The sequence below is a fragment of the Peromyscus maniculatus genome, chromosome 8 (genome assembly GCF_049852395.1).
Source record: "Peromyscus maniculatus bairdii isolate BWxNUB_F1_BW_parent chromosome 8, HU_Pman_BW_mat_3.1, whole genome shotgun sequence".
NCBI classification, from domain to species: Eukaryota; Metazoa; Chordata; class Mammalia; order Rodentia; family Cricetidae; genus Peromyscus; species Peromyscus maniculatus.
Genome location: NC_134859.1, coordinates 92,872,465 through 92,897,031, shown reverse-complemented (window position 1 = coordinate 92,897,031; position 24,567 = coordinate 92,872,465). Strand labels below are relative to the sequence as shown.

The 24,567-nt window shown below is 36.5% G+C and overlaps 1 protein-coding gene across 22 annotated transcripts in view; it reads right to left on the bottom strand.

The window, feature by feature from the left end:
• The window catches only part of Tanc2 (tetratricopeptide repeat, ankyrin repeat and coiled-coil containing 2), a 338,567-nt gene that overhangs the window by 203,575 nt on the left and 110,425 nt on the right, over positions 1-24,567 (bottom strand). The window lies entirely within an intron of this gene.

Sequence of the window (24,567 nt, the reverse complement as noted above, 5' to 3'; positions counted from 1 at the left end):
AGGATGATTCAGAATAGCCCCTCCGTGTGTGTGTGTGTGTGTGTGTGTGTGTGTGTGTGTGTGTGTGTGTGTTTATCACTTATGTTGCAGAATATTTGAATATTCGTTTACACTGTGAAGACATGTCTTTGCAAAGGGGACTTCTGACCAGTTTCATAAAGAGATGAATGGCCAATAGCTAGGCAGGAAGAGGTTTGGTGGGCCTTCCTGGGACTCTGGGAAGAAAAGCGGAGTCACCAGGAAGAAGCAGAGGAAGCAGGACGTGCAGGAGGAGAGGTAACAGCCTCAAACCATATGGCAGGATATAGACTTAATAGAAATGGGTTAATTTAAGTTATAAGAACTAGTTAGAAACAAGCCTAAGCTATAGGCTGAACTTTCATAATTAATAAGAAGTCTCCATGTCATTATTTGGGAGCTAGTTGGTGGGACAAAGAAAGACTTGATACATATGGCATCCAACATGGAGGCATGTATTTACACATAGGACCTGAGAAAGCTTAAAAATAAAGTTCAAAACATGCAAAAACGCAACCAGACATGACTTCCTAGTCTGGCAATCTCTCAGAGATGAGGCTCCTGGCCATTGCCTGCAGGCTTGAGCTAGCCAGCCGCATATGTAGAGTCATGCAGTATATTTAATGCTTGTCTCATGCAATCAAAAAGGCTGCAGGCATGCAGTAAAGCAGTCTGGACCAGGGAATCAAGAAAAATCTTTAAACAGATACAGAAATAAATGGGTATAGACAGCCATAATAAATAACCAAACAAATAAATAGTTTCAAGATTAGTAAAGTCTTTAAAGAAAGAGTAAAGTAATATAAAAAAATAAGCCATGTGAGGATGGGAAAATATTGTAACACAGGGAGTTTGGACCTTAATTTGTTAATTTTGAATTTTTTGAATACTAATGAACAGGGAACAGAACCTGCTGAAAGACACTGGATTGTGGAAGGGACTGCTGAATTAGGGATGCTTGGCTTCAGAATGGAAGTTGGGAAATGGGTTGTGATGGGGAAGAGGTCGTGCTTTTGTTTCCATGGGAAATGAAAAGCTATGGATTCCTTCAAAGTTAATCGAGATCAGATCTGACCAGAGGAGACCTCCTGAGGATCTTGGATATAGACATAAGGGAAAAAGCCAAGAAAGGCTATAGGACAGGTGACATATATGCTGATCCCTCGACATGGGAACAGCTCTGAGACCGGAGGAGACATAACAAATCTTGGTGGCTGCAGAATCCTAATGAGCTATTATATTCTTTCAGATGACATGGATGGAGATTTATTTTACTGTTTGGTTATGCAGTCCAAACAGACTTATAAAGTTGACAGGTGTCTTTTACCTGCTTAAACATAGAACAAAAAATCATCTTTAGCTGACTTGTGTACATCGCACATTCCATGCTTGTGTTAATGCAGATACATATTTTACCTTTAAAAGTTTATGTGTTTTCTGAAAAAAGGACCAGATGCCAATAAAGACAAGTATCCCAGGTGATCCAGCCTCTCTGAATGTCTGTTACAGTTTGCTCAAAATTCTGCATCCAAAACAACTTCAAAGCTGCTAGCTGAAATAGTCCAGCCTCACACACTACTCTAGCCAGGACTTCAGATAAGCACTGCACTTTTCTATTACACAGAGATTGGACAACAAATAATACAGCTAGCTCTTCTAGGACTTGACCATTATCACAATTTTCTCAGGGTCCCTTAAAGATGCCATTGCCCCCAGACAATAAGAAGTATTTAAGAACACAACGCTCACATTCCCAAGAGGTGGGGTGGGTGGTTTTTGGTCATTTGATGGATGTTTGTCATTGTTTAGTAGGGTTGGTTACAAGTTGTTACTAGTCATGATAAGGGAAGAAACTGAGCAAGGCAAAGTTAGATTCAAGGATCTCTTTCTGAAAAGAAAAGGGATGGGTATAGGAATGATAGAATAAAAGGGTAGATTATTGAATCTATTTTAAACTAAAAAGCAACTATTAATCTCAAATATTTTCATTGGTATGGATTTTTGTATATTGATACAAATTTAAGGTTATTTTTGTTAGAAAATATTGTTTCTACTCTTGTTTAAGATATTTTTGCATACTGATACAAATTTAAGGTTATTTTTGTTATACTGTATATATGTTTCTAGTCTTGTTTAAAGTATTGTACCTATGCAGCACTTTTAAAAATGTAATGTAAAAGAAATGCAGGTTAGTAGTTAGTCATCAATAATAATCAAACTTGTAATGTTATATATATTTTCAAGGTTAAATAGAGATATATTTTAGATAAACAGGTGGTCTTCAAACACCGTAGAGACCTACAGAATATGGCATTTAAAATGTTTTAATAACCTAAGGCCTTTCACCTAAGTTATAGGCCGAGCTTTCATTAATTAGTAAGTCTCCATGTAATTACTTGGGAGCGGGCTGGCGGCACAGAGGAAAGACTCATTACACACACAAATTCATTTGTATATTTACTGAGAGGGAAGAAGGAAGGATGGGTGGACGGAAGGAAAGAAAGAGGTAAGGGAGAAAGGAAAAGAGAGAAAAGAAGAGAGAAAACACATAGAAAGACTGAGTCTTACACGGATATCTCTCATAAGATTAAATAAAGACAATAGTAGATTGCTAGGACTGCAAAAACAAACACATCTTAGAGAAGATGCCATGATAGGTCTCCATGTACTCATTTATGTAAGTATGCATATATAGCATCTGGCCATTAATTAACAGTAACACATACACATTGAACAAGATGTATCAGAAAAATCATGCAATCTGGGGATATAACTCATGCGCAGAGTGCTTGCTTCACATGCTCAAGGCCCTAGGTTCAATCTTTAGTACTGAACAAATAAGTAAATGTAAAAGATAGAGAGAAAAAGAGAGAAGAACAAGGGGGAAAGCCAAATAAGCCAGAAATCTGACAAAAAATACAATGTGTTGACAAACAAATTATAGCATTTAAAGGAGTATGTTTAATATGTTAAGAAACTAAATGTTTAGAATTTTAGAGTGTTAAAAAATGAAATTTAGGGCTGGAGAAATGGCTCAGAGGTTAAGAACACTGACTTCTCTTCCAGAGGTCTTGAGTTCAATTCCCAGCAACCACATGGTGGCTCACAACCACCTGTAATGAGATCTGGTGCCCTCTTCTGGCCTGCAGACATACATGCAGAGAGAACATTGTATGCATAATAAATAAATAAATCTTTAAAAAAAAAAAAAAAAAATGAAATTTAAATTTAGATGAATTTGAAAGCAGATTTACATAGAAGAGAGAACTAGAAATCTGAAAGATGTGTTGGTAAAACTTAGAATGATAACTAGAACGTCAAAAGAACAAAAAAGAAGGCTGATGAGATGGTTTGGCAAGTACAAGCACTTGCCACTAAGCCTGACCAACTGTGTTCAATCCCCAGGAAGCATTGGAAGAACAGAACCAACTCCTGCAAGCTATCCTCTGACCACCAAATGCATACTGTGGGCACATATGTGCCCATGCATACAAAATATTTTTTAAAGACTTAATTTTACAAAGAATGGAAATGGATAAATGGTACCAAAAGCACGAGCAAGAGAAAAATGAATAAACTAGATTTAAATACAAAACAAAAAACCATTTTGTGTATCAAAGGCTGTTATTAAAGGGGTGAATATAAAATTCTCAGAATGGGAAAATATATGCAAATATTTCTGATATGAGTCTAAGGTCTAGAATATACAAAGAATTCTTATAACTCAACAACACACACACACGCACACACCAATTAAAAATTGGGCAAAGGACTTTTACAAAGGATTTATAAATGGCCCTTCTGCATGTCAAAAGATATTGAACAATCTTTCTATAAAAGTAAATCAAAGTCAAATGAGACCCTTCTTTATAGTCACTAACATAGATGCCACTTTTAAGAACAAAAAAAGTATAAATACTTTAAAAATGGGCCGGTGAGAAGGCTCAGTAGGTGAGAATCCTGCTGCCAACCCTGATGACCTGAGCTCAGTTCTCAGAACCCACATGGCGGAAAGAGAAAACTCACTTCTGCCAGTTGATCTTGACATGGATGTGTGTATTGTACAGCATGTATCTTGTTTGCATTACAGTATGTGAAATTTATGTGTGTTTGTGTTATAGTATGTGTATTGTAGTGCAATCAAGAATGAGCAGGCATTTAGCTCTAACCACTTATTTTTCAGTCCACAAGTATTGAAATCATGGCTAGTTTCTTCCCTTACCAACCTTTTGCAATGCATGACTAACAGTTCTGCAGATTACCAATCCAAATAATCAAAAGTAATTGGTAGACATATAGAGAAACTGAACCACCATACTAACGGCAGGAGTGAAAAATGATGTAGCTTCTGTGTAAAACAGGTGGCTCATCAAAAAGTTAAACACAAAATCACATATAACTCAATTCTTTCATGTATATTGCCAAAAGCACTGAAAACAGATTTACAACCAAAACTTAGATATAAATGTTTGCAGAAGCATTATTCGTAATAGCCAAAAAGTAGAAACAACCCAAATGTGTCATAAACTAATAAATGGATAAGCAAAATGTGATATAATATTTTGCATAAATATTATTTAGCTATCAAAGGGACAATGGCCTATCAAATGCTCTACAGTTGAAAAAATCTTGAAAGCATAATGCTCAGTCAAAGAAGTCACAAAAAGGCACATACTATATGATTTTGCTTATGTGAGATGCTCTGGAGAGATGAATCAAGGAAGACAAAAAAGCAGACTGTAGTTTTCAGAGTATCCTAGGAAAAAGGAGGGGACAGCTGCTCAACAGGCCTGGTGTTTTCTTTTGGAGTGATGGATAAAAGAGCAGTGATGTTTGTATAACACATGAATATGCTAAGAGCTACTGATGGTACATACACTTGGAAATGGTTGAATTTTATGGTATGTGAATTGTAGTGCCATGAAGACTGACACAGGTATTTACCCGACCACCTATTTTTTCAGTCTAGAAGCCTAGAAATCATTGCTGATTTTTTCCCTTACCGACTCTTTGCAACACATGACTAACAGTTCTGCAGATTACCAATCCAAAATATATTTCAAAATGCCATGTTCTATCTACTTTCCTACTACTACCTTAGTCCTGACCACTACTAATGTGCCAAAAATTTTCAGGAGGCAGAAATCTAGAATTTATTCCTTATCCTTGGATTTTAGGAATTTGACTAGGATATTGAAACTTTATTTCTTCTTAGTCTCTGATCACCGTGTGTAGTATGTTCTATTTTCCCTCCCCCTGCCTGATCAGGTGGATAGTGTATCTCCTAGACCTATTTTTCAAGTCTGTTTTTCTAACATTAGGTTTCTAATTACTGGGCTTCATGAACATATCTGAAATTGATTAAACAAAATTATATTATTTTACAGATTTGTAAGCAAAGAGGTATTCCATTAGAGAGTAATTTACAAATTAAAGAATCCTAAAATCAGCACTACATTTTTTAATAAAGGAATATATTCAAAATGCTGCATTTTGTTTAGTGAAGTACCATTTTCACTTACACTGTTCCGCTGTTAAAAATGAGCTGATAATTTTAGGATCTGATAATCCTCCTTAAGGAATCATAGTGCAATTACTCCAGTTTGGCTGTCCTAGTTCATTTCTCTGCTTAGAAACGTTTTCTTTTTATCTTCTTTGTCCTATAAAATTATGCTTTGAACTCATTGATGCTACAAACAAAATCTAAAAATATATGCTTCAAGTAAAATGTTGATGAGTATTAACAGAATTTGGCTGTATCATAGCTTCTCTTAAATAACCAGCAATCTCAAAATTGCAACAGAAAAAAACCTACTTTATTCTTATGAATCTGCAGTTTGACTGTGGATCAGCTGGTATACATTGAGCTCAACAGTACCAGGCTAGTCACCAGATATCAGGTTCTATACCCCATCAATGTATCATTAATGGTGGGCCTAGCTACTGAATGGACAAGTGAAAACATGGCGTGCTATATAGAGAAACAGAGGGCTTTTCTATTAGGGAACTGTAGATTGAGCTCTGAAAAGAGTGAGACCAAATAAGGGTGTGAATACACATGGAGGCTGGAACAGACAGGCAAAGTCAGAGCACAAGGGATCACTTGGTGCCCCACTTTTGTCCTAAGGGTGGAGGATAGGGTGGTAACAGGAAGAACAGACTACTATTCAGGCATTCCCCACACCCAGGTATCATACTGGAATAAGGTCTCTGGTACAAGGGTGCATCACAGGTGGCCCACAGGCTCACAGTGAGACAACTGGAAAGTGGTTCCTACACCAGCTGTGTTGCTGGGCTTGCATATGCAGAACAACTGACAAGCATTCAACCTATCAGAGGTCTCAGCAACCAGCAAGTTCCAACTGAAAACGCAAGGTGAGGCTCAGTGTGCAAATTGTCATTTCTGGTCGAACCTGTTCAGAAAAAAAGAAAGCAAGTCACTATCCTGTAGTTTATCTTCTTGGGAGGGGGGAGCAAAGTGTCTCCATTATCGACTTAATATTCGTCTATTTGATCTGCTTGAGTTTTATTCGGATTTTTTGTTTTGCTCACTACTTGTGCTATTATTTTGTTCTCCATCATTATTACCTCTCATTATTCTATCCATATTCTTCTTTCCTATCTTGCCTTTTCTCTCTCCTTTCCTTTCGCTATCCCTTAGTTTGTATTATTATTATTATTATTATTATTATTATTATTATTTGCTAATACTTTTACCTTTGGTAACTTTTATATCCTTAAGTTTTCATACAAGCATGTATTGTAGCTTAAATATGAAATAATTACCACAAGCTCATGTGTTAAAAGTCCTGATAGCTCTCTATTTGGTGAATATTCTGGAAATTTCAAGAGCTAGGGCCTATATGAAGAAGGTAGGTAACTGAGGTCCCTGGCCCTTTCTGTCTGTCTTGAGTTGATTGACTCTCCTTTGCCACAGCCTACCACTGCCAAAGTGTTCTGCTCTACAATACAACCAGAAAAATGGAGCCAAGTGTCCAATGACTCATTTCTCTAAAACATGAGCCAAAATAAATGTCTCATGACTTAAAATGTTTCTGTCTGAAAACAGGTCACAGCTCTACAAAAGTAATACAATACCTAAGATTAGTACTAATAATATGAACATCAATGTAATACCTTGGCCCTTTTTTTTCTACCCTTGGGGGTATAGATGTTTCCAATTGCTTTTTACTATATTTAAATATCTGGTTTTTCAGTTGTTATAACTGCAATCTGATTTCTCTTTTGAGTGGAAAGAACAGGCTACTAACCAAGAAGACCCTTATGAAAATTAGAGGATACATTCATTCCAAAAGATACAGATATCACTAAGTAGAAATACAAAAAATATTATGAAGTAACAGAATATCACTTATTCAGAAGTTCACAGCTCCTTGGTAACCAAATCTAAACACATGCAAATAGCTGAAACAACAAAGAATTTAAAAGTCTAATTTTTAAAATGATCAATGACCTCAAAGAGAAGATGAATAGAACAAAGAAGTCAATTCAAGATTTAGATGAGAAATTCACCAATGAGATAGAGACAGCAGAGAGAGAAAATCTTGGTAATGAAAGGCTTTTTTTAGGGTCTCACTATTTAGCTCTGGTTGTTCTAAAACATATTTTGTAGATCAGGATGGCCTCAAACTCACAGAGATCTGCCTGCCTCTGCCTCCTAAGTGCTTGGATTAAAGGCATGTGCCACCATGACCGGCTGGAAATAAAAAAAAAACAATGAATCAAAATTTTAAAAATCAATGGAATATCGCCAATAGAATATTGGAGATTGAAGACAAGGTTGTGAAATTATTACATTCAATGGCTTTAGAGTTAAGAAGAGAAGAAAGGGGTTACAGAATTGGCCTCCATGACTAAAAAAAGACAGAAGCCCAAGCATGTGTTGGGGGAGGGGGCGGGGATGGTAGTGGTGTCCCTGAATGGAGGCCTAGTAGAGAGGCCATTGTGTGAAGCTGTGAAGTTGAAGCCTGGATTTCCTTGGAGACCCAAAGATGTTGGAGATGCAGAGCCATGGGACACCTGCTAAGGAGAGCTTCAAACAGGGAGTGGAACCAGCCCCAAGAGAAAGAAGTGTGTTGCAGTCAACAAAGCTGAAAGGAGTTGGAGATCTGAGGAGCACATTAATATCAGACATGAGATGCAGAGTTTGGAGTTTGTCCAGCTGGTTTTCAGTCTTCCTTTGATTCAATATTTCCTCACTATGCTCCCTTCCCTATGTTTTGAAAAGGTAATGCAATATTCTGCATTATTAGGGAGTGTCTATGGGATCCCAATGACCAACGACTCAAAATTGGCCCTGGGCTTTTTATTTGATAGCCTATTGTATCTGTAAGAGTCACCTCTACCCTAATTATAGGAAACTAAAAAATGTTATTAAAGCACATTATAGGCTAGGTCATAAAATAAGTCTTAATAAATACAAAAATTTAAAGAAATTTTGTATTGTATCATATAACAATGGAATAAAACTAGAAATTAGAATCAAGGGAAGTCTACAGATTCTATACAAACATGGAGACTGAATCGTGTACTTTTGAAATAAAATTGAGACCTTGAGTAATGGGGTAAATTTTGAAATTCCTATAATCAAGTGAAAATGAAATACTACTTATATATGTCTGTGGGATATTGTGAAGACAGTTCTAAAAGGATTTATGAGTATCTACATTAAAAAAATTAGTGATATCAAATAGTCTAATGATGTAAATAAGGTTTTAGCAAGTCAAAGCCGAAATTATTGTAGTAGGTGAAAAGATAGAATGAATTATCAGAGCTGAAATTATTGAAACAAATGTGTCCTAGAAAGAACAGCATAAAGGATCAACGAAAATAAGAGCTGACTCTTTAAAAGGATACAAAAGATTGACAAAATGAATGCCAACTAACCAAAAGAAACAAGAGTGGATAACAACAGGTACCACCAAGAAACAAAGGATCACTGTGGAATATTTAAATTTTTATATAGTTCAATAACTTATAAAAACAACTTTAAAAATAGAACATTTGATACAGATGACCTACCAAACAACTCAAACAGATCAAACCTCAATGAGACAGAAACAGTAATCAGATATCACCCAAATGAGAAAGAGAGTCTAGAACAGACACTGATGAATTCTAGTTGACCATTAAATAGAAAGGGAGGGAATACTTCCAAGATCACTTCACAAAGCCAACATTACCCAAATGTCAAAAGCACATTGAGAGCAGGCAGAATGTTGTGGCTCACAGCTGTAATCTCAGCACTTGGGAGAGTAAAACAGGAGCAATGCCATGAGTTTAAGGCCATCCTGGACTAAAAGTAAGTTTCAGATCTATGTAAGCTAAAGAATGAGATCCTATCTCCCCCTCTGCATCTACCCATCAAAGACAAAACCAAAAAGAAAATTTAGATGAACACAGATATAAAAATCTTCAATAGAATACTGGTTCCCTGTAATCAACAACACACTAGACAGATGAGTCACCATGATCAAATTAGTTGTGTTCAAGCAATGCAAGGATAAGTCAACATGTGCAAGTCAGTAAATGTAACACAGTACATAATTAAAATCAAGGACAAAGTCACAACACAATTTAAACAGATGCAGAAAAAAGAAAAATAAATAAATAAAACCATCCCTTTAGGTTTAACATTTCTTTATGACAAAAGTACAGAAGGAATTACAAGTTAAATAAAGGCTATTTCACACAGATGCTTATAGTGAACATGAAATGGACTGAAGAATGGAAAGTATTTTATTTAAATTTAAGAACAAAATAAAGGTGTCTACTTTCTCCACTCTTACTCATAAAGTACTTTAATTATTGGACAGAACAAAAGGCAAGAGAAAGGTACAAAGGTGACAGAAATAAGAGGTGAAATTATGCTTATTTATAGACAATATCATCCTTCATTCAAAGACACAAAAAATTAATCTAGAAAATTCTTTGATCTAATAAACATATAAACACTTTAGCCAAGTAGCAGGACAAAAACAGCATATGAAAATAAGTAGTTTCTGTATATACTAATATGTAACTCACTGAAATTCAAGTCAGGTAACAATCCACTCAAAATAACCATAAAACAAAAAACTTGAAGACATTAAAGACCCCTCTATAATGAAAACTACAAATCACTTAAGAAAGAAATTGAAGATACTAGAAGATGGGAATGTATCCCATAAAGGAAGATGAGAAGAAAATTGTTTAAAAGGCTTTTATTACCAAAAGTACCAAATGTACAGATTCAGTGCAATTGCCATCAAAATGTCAATAATATTCTTCATACAAATGAGGGAAAAAACTTCCAATAGAAAAAAAATCATATGGATCTACAAAGACTTCAAATAGTTAAAATAATTTTTCACAAAAAGAATAATAAGGAAAACTGTATGACACTGGCACAAATACAGACTCAGACCAAAGAGAAGACCCAGAAATAAACTAACACGGTTATAACCATCTAATTCTTTATCAGGATGTCAAAAACTCACACAGACAAAAGAAGCCTCTTTAACAAATGATGCTAAGAAAGCTATATACATGCAAAAGACTGACACTAAACTCCTTTCTTGTACTCCAATAGCTCAGGAAATTACAGCAGGAACTAACAAATGAGACTGTAACATTTAAACGTTTCTGTACAATGAAGTAAACAATTAAAAATCAAGAACTATCCTACAGAATTGGATATACAGAATATACAGAATTTAATAAAAATTTAATTAAACACTAAAAGAGAGCAAATAACCCCTTTTATTTGAAGTCACTTTTAAATGAAATAAAAATAGAAAATGTTTTTTAAAACGCTCACTATCTTTAACCATCAGGGAAATGTAGATCAAACTACACGTAGATTCCACATCACCCCAGTCAGAATGGCTGTCATCAAGAAAACAACCCTAACAAATATTTACATTGAGTGGAGTCTGGCTAATTCCTGTGAAATCGTCAATATAGCTAGCTTTCCTAGGATCCCTACACAAAGCACTTTCTTTGTTAATGACACTAATCTCCTTAACAGACCACCTTCCTTACAACACTTGAAACACTCCTTTTCTGGACAAAATGCACATTTTTCAAATTGTTGCAGTCTGCTTGTTGCTCTTAATTCTTTTTTCACACCTGGCTAAAAGCAGTCGGTAATAACTACACACTCTGAATGCTACACTATCTCAATGTTTTCTCTACCAAATTAATCCATTGCTTTTAATTTAATCTTAACTAAAGTTTCAGTACACACAGAATATAGACCAATTCTTTACTAGAATATCAAATTCTCTCTAGGCTGATTCTCAGTAGAGTCTTCCTTCTCACCTGAAACTTCGCGAATCTGCCCGGCAGTGTCTAACATCGCTGATGTTCTGGTCTCTTGAGGTCCCACTAGAATCACCAGGTAAACTCTGGTTACAATTTTCTAGCCTTTCCAACTTTGCGAATTCCTCCTGCAAAGTGGTTCCAAGGCTTAAGAATCACACATTAGGTTCAGTCATAACAACCACCCTTCACTTCTTTGGAACCAATTTTCTGTATTGGTTATTTATTTATTTATTTATTTTGTATGAGATAACTTAAAGGAGGAAAGATTTAGGGGTGCTCATGGTTTCAGAGGGTTCAATGCCTAGCAGTTAGGCCTCACACACTTGGGGCAGAACATCACAGCTGGTAGGAATACGAGATAGAGGACAATGACACTACCTCATGGCAGACAAGAAGCAGAAATTGAAGTAACTGGAGACTAGGGAGAACCTTCAAAAGGTTCCTGCTCAGTGACCTATCTCCTTGAACTAGTCCCCACTCCTTAAAATTTCTAAAATCTCTAAAGCAGGATCACCAGCTAGGGACCAAGTATTCAAACTACATATTCTAACTACAAAAAAAAAAAAAATCTAAATGGAGTGATATCATATTCATGGGTCTAAAGATTCCAAGCCATTATGCCAATTTTTCTCAAAAGTGATTTATAGTTATAAGGCAGTACCAATGAGAATTTAACAGGATTTTTTTAAAAGAAATTCATAAGCTACTTTAAAATGTAGACACACACACACAAAGAAAAGAAATGAGAGCATCAAAACACTTTTTAATAAAGAAAACAAAGCTGGTAGCCTTGTATATAATTTTAAGATTTAGTATAAATTTACAGTAATCCAAAGAATATGCAGTACTGGAAAAAATGGACACTAAATTAATGAACTATTAACTCCACAAAAAGACCCACATTTCAATGGTTTGGATATGATTTGTTTCCTAAAAGTTCTTATGCTAGAAGGTTGGTCTCCCATGTATTATTACCATGTGATGGTAATAAAAGATGGTAGGACCCATAAGAAGCAGAAGTTAGCAGAAGATGATTGGGGGCATAATGACATTTGTGAGAAGATTAATGATAATCTGGCAAGAACTGGCTAAAAAAACAATAGTCATGAGAATAGATTGCTATAAAAGGACAAGACTGGTCCCACTCTTCAATTTTTTTGCTTCTACCATTGCCTATCTCCTTCTCTCTTGCATATTGCTACTACCCGGTACCCTCACACATTCTTTCTAACAAAACATGCCAAAACTAGAGCTTAATCAATCTGGTGGAAGGCAAACTCAACTCTTGACTTCCACACAGGAGAAGGAAAATACTCTACTACAGCCCTATCTGGGTATCGTGTTCTACCTGATGAGAAGAAAAAGAAAATGGAAAAGCAAGCAACCAAGCAGACCAAAAAACAAACAAACAAACAAACAAAACTGAGTATAGAAGGAAGTGTCCAATGAAAGTGTGTAAGATCATCAAAAGACTAAATATGAACCAGAGAACAAATAACTGTTTTCTTTCCTATACACCTGAACACTGTAAACACTAAAGGTGTATGCAACCCTTTAATACAGTTCCTCATGTTATGGTGACCGCCCAACCATAAAATTATTTCTTTACTACTTCATAACTGTGATTTTGCTACTATTATGAACTGTAACATAAATATCTGTGTTTTCCAATGGTTTTAGGCAATCCCTGTGAGGTCATTTGACGTCCAAAAGAGTTGTGACCCACAGGTTGAGAACCACTGTCTTAGACCAAATGTACTAATTTCTTAATGGACAAATCTGTCAAACTTCTTATAAAAAGAAATGAGGACCCTAAAAAAGCTTTTACAAAAAACAAAACCTTCTTTGGCCTCAGGAATAGGAAAAGGGATTGTATTAATAAACTTTCTGTTACTTGTACAAAAATATCTAAGATACTCAACATAAGAGAGGAACAGGCTTATTTTGGCCCCTGGTTTTGATTCACTACTCTGGTTTCCAAATGCAGTAGGTCACTTGTGGAATTTACCTACATAACTTCATAAATGTTTAAATTAAACAAAGATCCCAAAATGAAAATTCTGAATCTGTGAGGTGAACATGATCATGTTGTTGGACATCAATAAAACAAACAAACAAACAAACAAACAAACAAACAAACAAAAACCCCAACATTCTCCTTAGTATTTAAATAAAACCTAAGTGGTATAAAAATGTATAGGATAAAATCTTGTATAAACTGACATATGAAGATACAGGAAAATCTCAACTTGAAAGGGAAAAGTCTTAGATGCAAACTCTAAGATGGTACAGACAATGAAATTAAAAAACTTTAAGGCAACTATTATTAATAATGTTCAATGAATAAAGGCAGATATTTCTGTTATGACTACAAAGATATACTTAAAATTCAGCATGCATTGCACTATTTAGAACACACTAGTCTTTCTATCAGTCACATTTCAGATGCTACACATTGCCAAACATTACATACTGCACCATGAAATTTGGTTCTATCTATAAAACAAAGTTCAGTCAGTTTCCAGAAGGTAAAGTACAAAGTGTCATCTAACACCAAGGGTAGAAACACACAAAGGTGATTAACTACTATAACTTCCTCATTCAACTCTCCATAAGAGGCCTGGATGGAAGACAGACAAATCTTGGGGAATGGCTATTACTTTTTAAAACTTATTTATGTTGCAACTCTTACAACTGCTGTTTTCGATGTGTTTTGTTAATGAAGCAGATCAACAGATCCCTGATACCTAGATTACATTTGACGGCCTGAAATGAAACCATTAAAAAATGTATTTAGGTATACCATCACTGTTCTACTTCCTATCAATTCTGTGGCTCTAAGTAATAAACTATTCACATGCCTTTTTATTCCATAGGGCATTATGTTTGTCTACTACACTGGTAATATGTCTACTAGACTTACTGAGCAAGAAGCAGGAACTAATTGTGATAATTTGATAAGGTCCTTATTGTAAAACCTGAGGTAAATCTCAGGACAGACTTTTAACATTTAGAGACGGAAAATGCCATCCTCTGCAAAGAACTATTATCCTTCAAAACAAGCAAGTGAACAAACAACAATAAACAGTTCTAGTTCAGCTCTGCTCCTTAGAATGAATGTTTGGTCATTACTATCATGCTACCATGTACGTAAGGCAACCAAGTAAGTATTTCTAGACCAACAAAGCAATATGGTTGGATGTGCAATGCATCACTTCATCAGAAGATCTAGAATCAAATGTAATTTAGATGATTAAGTGGCCCAAATGTGCATGGTATCTACTTCTGCTATACCACTTATTCTAAATACATGATTCTCATGATCATTTACCTGACATGTAGATGATATCAGCCCCACTCTAGGGAGGAAAGGTCATTGTGAAGAAAAACATTCCTAATGGCAGAAACTTGAGCTAGGCACATGGTTGTTCATTCATTTTGTAAGGAAATTAACAGGTTGTTAGATATTGACTAGTCGTGTTGAATGGTTTAAGAGGTTATTTGGGACTTGGAAGAATACATAAAGTGATAACAAAAAGATTTGGGGATGAGAAATGAAGAAAGAAGTCTCTGAAAGATCACAAACTATAAAAGTAATCCATGTCCCATGTAAAAGCCGGCCAAAGAGTTAAGTGGTCACATACAACAGCAGGAAGCACCACCTCCTTCCGGCCCTATAGACCAAGATCATGAGCAGAGCAAATACCACTACATTTCCCCCTTTTGTCTAAATAAGAAGGTTCTAAACTTAATGCAAACTATATACAATAAGAATGATTATCAAGTATTATCCAGGAAAAACAAAGGGTAAAAGCATAAACAAAAATGGAACTACAACCAACAAGAACATCATCAAACAAGAAAGACATGCTCAATGTCCAGATCATAGGTAAATGGCAAATTACCGAGATTACTCCAATAGCTGTCCTATCATGAAGATTCTAACTCTAGTACTAATATGTTCTAGCTAAGACATGAGAAGATTATAACTGTAACTATCTAGTCTTCATCAAAGACCCAAAAAGGAACATAATAATACCTGATAAAATGGAAAATGCAAGCAAGCAATTTCTGAAATTCCTGCGAGAAGAGACAGAGAGAAGGAACTGCTTAACACAGCAGACAAACAACCTGATTTAGGGACTCAACCAATCTCTTTATCCACTCACTACCTCTGCCCAATGGACTCATTAAGGAGGCAGAATTTAAACATACATTCAACAGGATGGATTGCATCAACATTAAACTGATAGCCATAGCAAAGTGTCCAGTTTGGCAGGGCTCAACACATACACTGGTGATCAGCTAGGTAAATAAATTCAATACATGTTATCATTCATGGCATGATCTGTGAGCTACCTCTCTGTTCCTTCCTAGCTCTTAGTAATTTCCCCTACCTAATAATTCTATGTATTTTAAGTAAATTTTGATACTTTATCTACCATATATACATTTTATAGGTTAAGTTTTCAAATTGTCTTATTCTGCCCCCTTGTGGAAAACAGCTCTTTTTCCTTTTACTGTGAATAAAACATTAAATCCAACTTGCTCCTCCAATGACATAAAATACTTATTGATTCTATAATAATTTTACTTTAGATTTTACTAATAGGTTCCTTCCTCAGCCTTTGCCATCTAACTGTCCATGGCTATCCATTAAGAATTATAGGGAGTTTTCCCCAGGTTTCTGTGATTATCTCTTATCAGAAAAACTCAGATAATACTTTAAATCAAAGTATTTCTTCTATACATTCAATATAATTTCCAACCTTTTTAGTGGCCAAGCTTTTATTCCTTTTCTTTCATAAATATGGATAAGTAAGGAGTGACTTTTACAAGGTTTCTATTGCTGTTTAGACAAGTTATCATAATGCTAAGTAGTCTAGCATGTTCGGACACAAAATGTGCTTGGAACTGCAAATTACAAAAGATTATAAATAACTTATTACAAATAATTTCGGAAATTTAAACACAGGTGAGGAAATGGTAGGATACATTATTGGTTACTTACACTACATATGATTGTATCAATTTTAAGAACCAGTTTCAGGATATTCTATAGGGATGGCCATGTTATATTGCTTAAAAGAGAACAGGAAAATGAAAACTTTAAAATATTCAAACTAATTTATGCAGGTATGTATCTATATACCCTCGCATATGCCAGTATGAGCTCAGAGAAACATAAAATAATGATGATGGGATAATTTTTAGGTAAGTGTAAGAACACTTGCTTCTTAAAAGTTTGTTTTCAGCTAATGAGATTATAACATTAGAAACTAAGTATGGCTAGTACCCCAACAGACATTCTAATACACATCTAACATCCCAAGATCATAAAGAATTATTGGCTAGAGGGCAAATTTCAAGTTTAGTTTTGTGAAAAGTGTTATAGTGAAAACAATCAGCAAAAATGAATTTCAGAAGTACAAGAGGACTGCACATAAAGATGTTTCAAGAGAACTTATCATGTAAGTTCAGATCTTCCAAATTCAGCCAATAGCAAACAAATCCACAATTTAAATATCACAATGAAGAGTTTTAAATACATACTACCAACAGGCATACTTGGTGCTTGTTTACAAATACCAGCACTCAAGAGGCAGAGGCAGGAGGTTCTCAGCAAGTCAAAGTCATTCTGGTCTATCACATAGCAAGTTTCAGGTCAGACAGGCTACAGAGGAAGAGCCTATCTCACAAAAAAAGAAACAAACCAATTAAAAAAAAACCCCAAAACATGTAAAGTATTTTCTTATGGAAAATAATGCTATCTAGGTATGGTGATACAATTTCCACCAACTACATGGCAGCTCATAACTGCCTGAACTCCAGTTTCAGGAAATTCAATGCCCTCTTCTGGCCTCTGCACAAACTGGGCACATATGTGGTATACAGACATACATGCAGGCAAACACCCACACCATATAAAATAATAATAAAGTCATAGAAAACAGAAAGTAAATTCAATTAGATGGAGAAAATTGTAGCCAAGATCAGAGCATGTATATGAAGATACAACATAACTGAAGTCCAGTGTATTATCAGGTCTGGCTTAAGCATAAAAGGGAAAAATGTAAGGACTAACATCCACGGACAACAATATGAGTAAATAGAGCACAAGCAGTCAGGCTCGTTTCCCATCTACCACATATATGTGGTTAACAAAAGACATCAGAGGTTTCTCTGCCCCTAAACTGAATTAGAGAGTATGGGTATGTCTGAGAGAGTAAGCTAAAGCAGCAGGTTACTACAAGACAGAAAAGACTCTTAAGTCAATATGCTAGCACAGTTCACCAGATACCTTACATGTCCTTGACTGATGGAGAAGAAATATGAAATTGAAACTATCTGTAGTCAGACAGGACAGATTATCACATGACAAGGTAGCATCTGCTATTACTTGTTTGTTTTAAATGGACATGCATCTGTTTTGATTGGCTGATATTTGTAATAAATTAATTATTGGGGATTTTGAGTGTTATACATCCATGAGGAAAAGAAAATATCACATTAAACATAGAGGGGCAGCGGGTGAGATGGCTCAGTGGATAAAGGTGCTTGCTGTCACACCTAAAAATCTGAGTTCTGATCCCAAGGACCCACGTGGTGGAAGAAGAGAACCATTTTATGCATGTTGGATTGAGAAAATGGGTGAAATCTACTGCTTCTCTTTTCATCTTTTTCTTCCAGCTCTGCCCAAGGCAAGCCTGTCTCACAAGCTGATATATCTAACCTAAGTATTTGAGAGAAGAAAACTCTATGACTACAGCACTAGTGGTATAAGAAATATAAGAGAACTTCAAGGAGAAATGGACAAATCCACACTGACTGACTGAGATGTCAACATTCTTCTCTTAATAACTGACAGAACAAGCAGACAGAAAATCAGCAAAGATAAAGAGGACATGATTGAGCATTATCAACCAATCAGGCCATGACATTTATAGAACCTTCCATTTTTGGCATAAAGTATGTTCTTTTTGAAGTGCTCATAAACATTAAGGCAAATCGTTTTATCATACACAGTGGAATATACCTACAACCTCAGGACTCAAGACTCAAGCAGAGAAAAGAGAATCAGGAGTTAGATGTTGGGGAATATTATTTTAAGGTGTATTACTTTTATTTATGTTGCATTTGTTTAACTCTGTGAAGCTGTGTTACTTTGCCTGTGTAAAACACCTGATGGCCGAATAAAGTGGGAACGGCCAATAGTAAGGCAGGAGAAAGGATAGGCAGGGCTGTCAGGCAGAGAGAAGAAATAGGAGAAATCAAAGAAAGGAGGAAGTAGCCAGAGACGGAGGAGGACCCAGCCACCTAGCCACCTAGCTACACAGCCAGACATAGGAGTAAGAAGGAAAGAAAAGGTACACAGGAATAGAGAAAGATAAAAGAACCCAAAGCCAAAGATATACAGGATAATTTCAAGTTAAGAAAAGCTGGCTAGCCACAGTCAAGCTAAGGCCAGGCATTTATAATTAAGAATAAGCATCCATGTGTGATTTATTTGGGGAGCTGGGTGGTGGGCACCCCAAAGGAGCAATACAAACAACAACAGCTGGAGGCTTTGATAGCTGATTTTCATTGTCAACATGATTGAACTTAAAGTCACCATGGAAACACACTTCTGGTATGTTCATGAGGGTGTTTCCGGAAAGTTTTAACTGATCTAGGAAGACCTACCCTAAATGTGAGCAGCACCATTCCATGGGCTGGGATCCAGACTGAATAAAAGAGAAAAAGTGAGCTTTTTCATCCCTCTCTGCTTCCTGACTACAGATGCAAGGTGACCAGCTGCTTCATGAGCAGGCCACTGATGGTGCCTTCCATGCCATGATCCCAATCAAGCAGATAATAAAAATATTTGTACCACACACAAAAGCTGATAAAATTTTCTACTCAAGGCTTAGATGCCAGCTACGCTGGGCTATACCATGTGACTAAACTCATTCTGACTTCCTTCCCAATACAACTTTGGTTCTCGGTGAAGTTCACAACTCTATGCTGCCCTATCTTTTCATTGTCATCTTTAAGGAACTTTCTCTTTTCTTTTTATTTTTTGGTTTTTCGAGACAGGGTTTCTCTGTGTAGCTTTGTGCCTTCCCTGGAACTCACTCTGTAGACCAGGCTAGCCTCGAACTCACAGAGATCCACCTGCCTCTGCCTCCCGAGTGCTGGGATTAAAGGTGTGCACCACCACCACCCGGCTCTCTTGTATTGATGTTCCCATTTCCTGTAACCTATTTCTTTTATTTGGATGACGACTTTGTCATTTTGATGGGTGGCATTCATCCTAAATTTCTTTAAGAAAAAGCACAAGACTACAGATTATTTTTGAGAACTCACATGCCTTAAAATACTTTAATTTTAGCCAGGTGTTGTGAAGTACATCTGCAATTCTAGCACTTTGGAAGGTAAGGCAGGAGGATTAGTACAAGTTGAAAACCAGCCTGGGCCCCATGATAAGACTCAGCCTCAAAAAACAAAACATTTAAATCCTGTTTGTATAAATAGTTTCAATGCACTTATTGTAAGATTGAAATTATCTTCCTCCAAAATTTGAAAGATACTTTAATTTTCATCTGGTTTCAAATGCTTCCACTAAGAAGTCTAAAACTAATGGATTTCTATCACTCTCTGGGTTAGAGTTGCTGTATTTTTTTCTTTCTCTGAAAACCTGAAAGATCACCTGCATGGCCTCAGTGACTTAAATTTTCACAACATGGCCTTAGTTTATCTATGGTTTCAGCTACAGTAAACAACCTTTTCTTCTTTTCTTTTTCTTTCTTTCTTTTTTTTTTTGGGTTTTCGAGGCAAGGTTTCTCCGTATAGTTTTGGTGCCTGTCCTGGATCTCACTCTGTAGACCAGGCTGGCCTGGAACTCACAGAGATCCACCTGGCTCTGTCTCCCAAGTACTGGGATTAAAGGCGTGTGTCACCACCTTTCATAAGCTAATACACAGCCTTTTCAATCAGGAAACTTGTGTATTTAATACAAGAACATTCGTTTGAATCACTTTATGAATGATTTTTTTTCCTGCTTTCTCCTTTCCTTTGAGACCTATTATCTGAATAGCGAAACTCTTGGTTCTGTAAGTTTCTTCACACTTTCTATTATTTCTCTATCACTTAGCCCTTTTGCTATACCTTCTCAGATTCTCTCAATATTAATTTCTAGTATTTATATGGGGCTTTGATTTCTGACATCAGAATTTCAGTGTCTAAGAGCCACTATTAAAAGATATATAGCATCATCCTTTTTTATAGTGCCTTCTTATTTTGAGGCTGTATTATTTTCTCTTAGTTCTGAAAATAGTTAACAATTCTAAGCTAGGTGTGGCACATACCTATAATTCCAGCCCTGGAGAGGCTAAGGCTGGAGGATCAAGACTTCTAGGCTAGCTACCCTGGACTACAAAGCAAGATTCTGACTCAAAAATTTTTTTTTTATTATTTTCCTCTATAAATTGATATCTTCACGTTGCTTTATTCTATTTAATGTCTATGTCCACATGTGGGATGACTCATCCCTAACTGGCTTGAGGGTCAGAAGGCCCAAACAAGTAAAAAATATACTTTCTGAGAGCCAGCCTGGGTCTGCCTGATGGTCTTAGCAACAGCAGCTGAAACATGATCTGGAGATGACCTGGACCAATGAGAGACAGCCATGTCACACCAGCTGATGCATATTCATCAGACCTCCCTCAAGGGTAGGGTGGAGGGTATATAAGGCTCACCTCTTCCTGAGTAAACTGAGCTTGTTGTTTCGACATTCTCCCTGAGTCTGTGTGGTTTGACTCTGCGCCTACTTGGCCCCCACCCCCAAAAGGGAACAACAGCAAGGACCCTGCTACATCCACATACTATAGTGATTCTTCAAATAAGTCTTGATTAGTTGCTCACATGAAATAGGAAGGGACGAAAAAACTGAATAGGAACATGGATAGCTGTAGTAATTTTATCTGGGCTGTTTAGGAATCTAATGACTACATTAGTGTATCTTTTTAATTAGGTTTCTAAAAAAAGATTTTCCTCATTTTCTGTCTAAAGGGCCAACTGTACCAATATTCTGAGAGCCCAGTGAGATAAACAAAAGAGAAAACACCTGGGTCCAATACTTCTATTTTAGCACAGGACTCCTTCCCTTAACTGTCTTTGATTTCTTTCAGACTGAAGAGTATGTAAAGAATAAATTTTTGACCTTTGCCGGAGTCATAAGTGGGAATAGAAGCCTCTGATAAGTGGCTGGCTAGTTAAGTTTTAAGATGACATCCCTGGAACTCAACATTTCTCTATCTGCCTTTAACCAAATCCCCCTCCCACCCTGTCTCTACAAGCTGCCAGTCTTAAGCTTTCTGAGACCTCTAGAGGATGAATCACAGGGCTTTGTTTATTTCTACTGCTACTGCATTTAGAGTTCAGTTTTCAATGATGTATATATCTCCAGGTCCTAACAATACATGGAGGTTGTCCATTTCTAATCCCCTGTACTGATCTTTCAGTAGGTTTCTGGGATGAACAAAAGTAGAAGGGCAGACTCACCCATCCTTTATTCCTGATAATATGTCAACTACTGTATACTCTAAACTGGATCAGGTAGTTATACTCTGAATCCTGGAAATAATTCTTTTATTGTTTAATTTCTTATTAAAATTCAGTTTGTTCTTACAGATTTGAAAACTACTGTAATTGACAAATCTGAGAAAATAATTTTATGTACCTATATCCATGACATCTAATAACTTGTTTCCAATTTTTATTGTTTAATATTAGTTTTATACATTAGGATATTTCTTCAAGTATTTAGTCAGCCTTGGTTGGCTACTCATTTAAGAAGAGAGGAGTAATAACAATTACTATAGTTTTAACACTAATTTTCTTGTTAGAAAATACATGTTCTCATTTTCTTTTTTAAGTAGGAATATGTTTAGAGACTAAAAATGGACATGCAAATAAATCCCTATCATTTGCAATATTACAGATCATTTAAAAATGACTAAGTATTGCTAGTATTGGTAAAACTTCAAAAATAGCCATGTCTTTTTGTAACAGGCCTCCAGCCCTTAGCACATAGCCCTTGACACCATAATAGACGTTATTTATTATTTTGGCCATAAAACAGCACATAGATGGTACCATCTGCCAAAATGAAAACAAAGACCTAATCCATCAAACCCATAGTTTTGGGAAAAGTCATTAAATAACCTTGCATTTTGACTTCTGTAGTTCCACTTCTGGCTAACTGTTTTTGCTAACTGAAGTATGTCAACCCACGATACAACTGTGCTTCAAAGCTCACCCTGAGAAAGGTTTGGGGTTACACTGGGACACCAAAGACTCAGTATAGTCTCTGGCTGGCAGATGAAGGTTTTCTATGCTTAAACACCTGTCCCAGCACTCGTCTGTGGTTAAAAAAAAAAAAAAAAAAAAAAAAAAAAAACATAACATTTTCCAAAACATAAAATTCTATACAAAACAAAACAGTATAGCTCTAAAATATAGAGGAACAAAGTTGAGGGAAAAGGGGTATAGAACTATGGAGTAAATAAATGGCCCTGGAGCTTTTACAGGAACAACACACCAATATAGCTATCAGTTGTATTTTCAGTTCTTATTCTCTTGGTGAGCACTTCACTTACTTAATGCCATTTATTTAGGTGTTTATATCTAACATATTTCAGATACTTATTCTTAGCACTGAGAATACAGCATTAACCAAAGTAACCAAAAGGTTGTGCTATTATGAAACATTCATTCAGAATAAATACAAAGATGATAAGCACTGAAAAAAAAAGAAAAGAATGGAAGATGCTTATGCAATTTTGAATGAATTATGAGAGACATCAGAAATTTCAGTGGTGTGGACTGCTTTTACATGTTCACTTCAAAAAGTTAATCAATACACTGCATTCAACCTGTCCACCCAGCCAGCTCTCTTATATCCTTCCTTCAGGGTTCAGTCTGGTATGTATCCCTAACCTACCAGATCTAGGCTGGGTCCCACATCTAGTGTCCATGTTTTGTCTGGCCACCCCTACTGTGGTGGTTTGAACAAGAACGGTCCCCATAGGCTCATATTTAAATGCTTGGTCATTAGGGAGTGGTCTTGAGAGGGATTAGGAAGTGAGACCTTGTTAGAGGAAATATGTCACTGGGAGTGAGCTTTGAAGTTTCAGAAGCCCAAGCCAGGCCCAGTGGCCAGTGGTTCTCTCTCTCTCTCTCTCTCTCTCTCTCTCTCTCTCTATCTCTATCTCTATCTCTATCTCTATCTCTCCTTGCTGTCTACAGATCCAAATGCAGAACTCTTAGCTACTTCTCCAGCACTATGTCTGCCTGTGGGCCACCCTGCTACCTGCCATGATGACAGTGGACTAAACTGTAGAATGAATCTTAAAAGTTCTTATTAATAAAATCAAACCTGAGCCAGGTATTGGGGTGAACACTGGAAGATCAGAGAAACAGAACAAGCCACAGCTACCTCAACTCGCCAGATCCTCAGCTGATCCTGTTTCCTCAGACTGGAAGCCTCTGTGTCCTCATCCAAATGGGTCTCAGCTGAACTGCTGCTCAAAAGCCTAAAAGCTTAACCGGCCTCTAGTTCCTGGTCCTCACGCCTTAAATACCTTTCTGCTTTCTGCCATCACTTCCTGGGATTAAAGGCTCATTTCCTAGGACTAAAGGCGTGAGTCACCATGCCTGGCTGTTTCCAGTGTGGCTTTAAATTTACAGAGATCTGAATGGATCTCTGCCTCACAAGTGATAGGAATAAAGGTGTGTGTGCCACTATTTTCTGGCCTCTATGTCTATCTAGTGGCTGTTCTGTTCTCTGACCCCAGATAGGTTTATTAGGGTGCACAATATTTTGGGGAATTCAATATCACCACACTAAACCTCTGAAAACTGTGAGCCAGCCCCAATTAAATGTTTTCCTTTATAAGTGGTCATAGTGTCTCTTCACAGCAATAGAACACTGACTAAGATAGCTACCTATGTCATAACTAACCTCTAGGCTTCTTTCAGGACCTCCTTATCCACCAACCCATGGGTCCCTCTCATGCCATATCCAACTTTTCAACACAGCCAGATCTACCCCAACAATCCAGGATTAGAGCAGGAGGCACATCCTGTACACCAACTCAGTCCCTTCTGTCCATCTGATTTCATTATACTCAAGCCATTTCTGACCTTTATACTCAACCTACCTACACATCTACTCTTCTAACT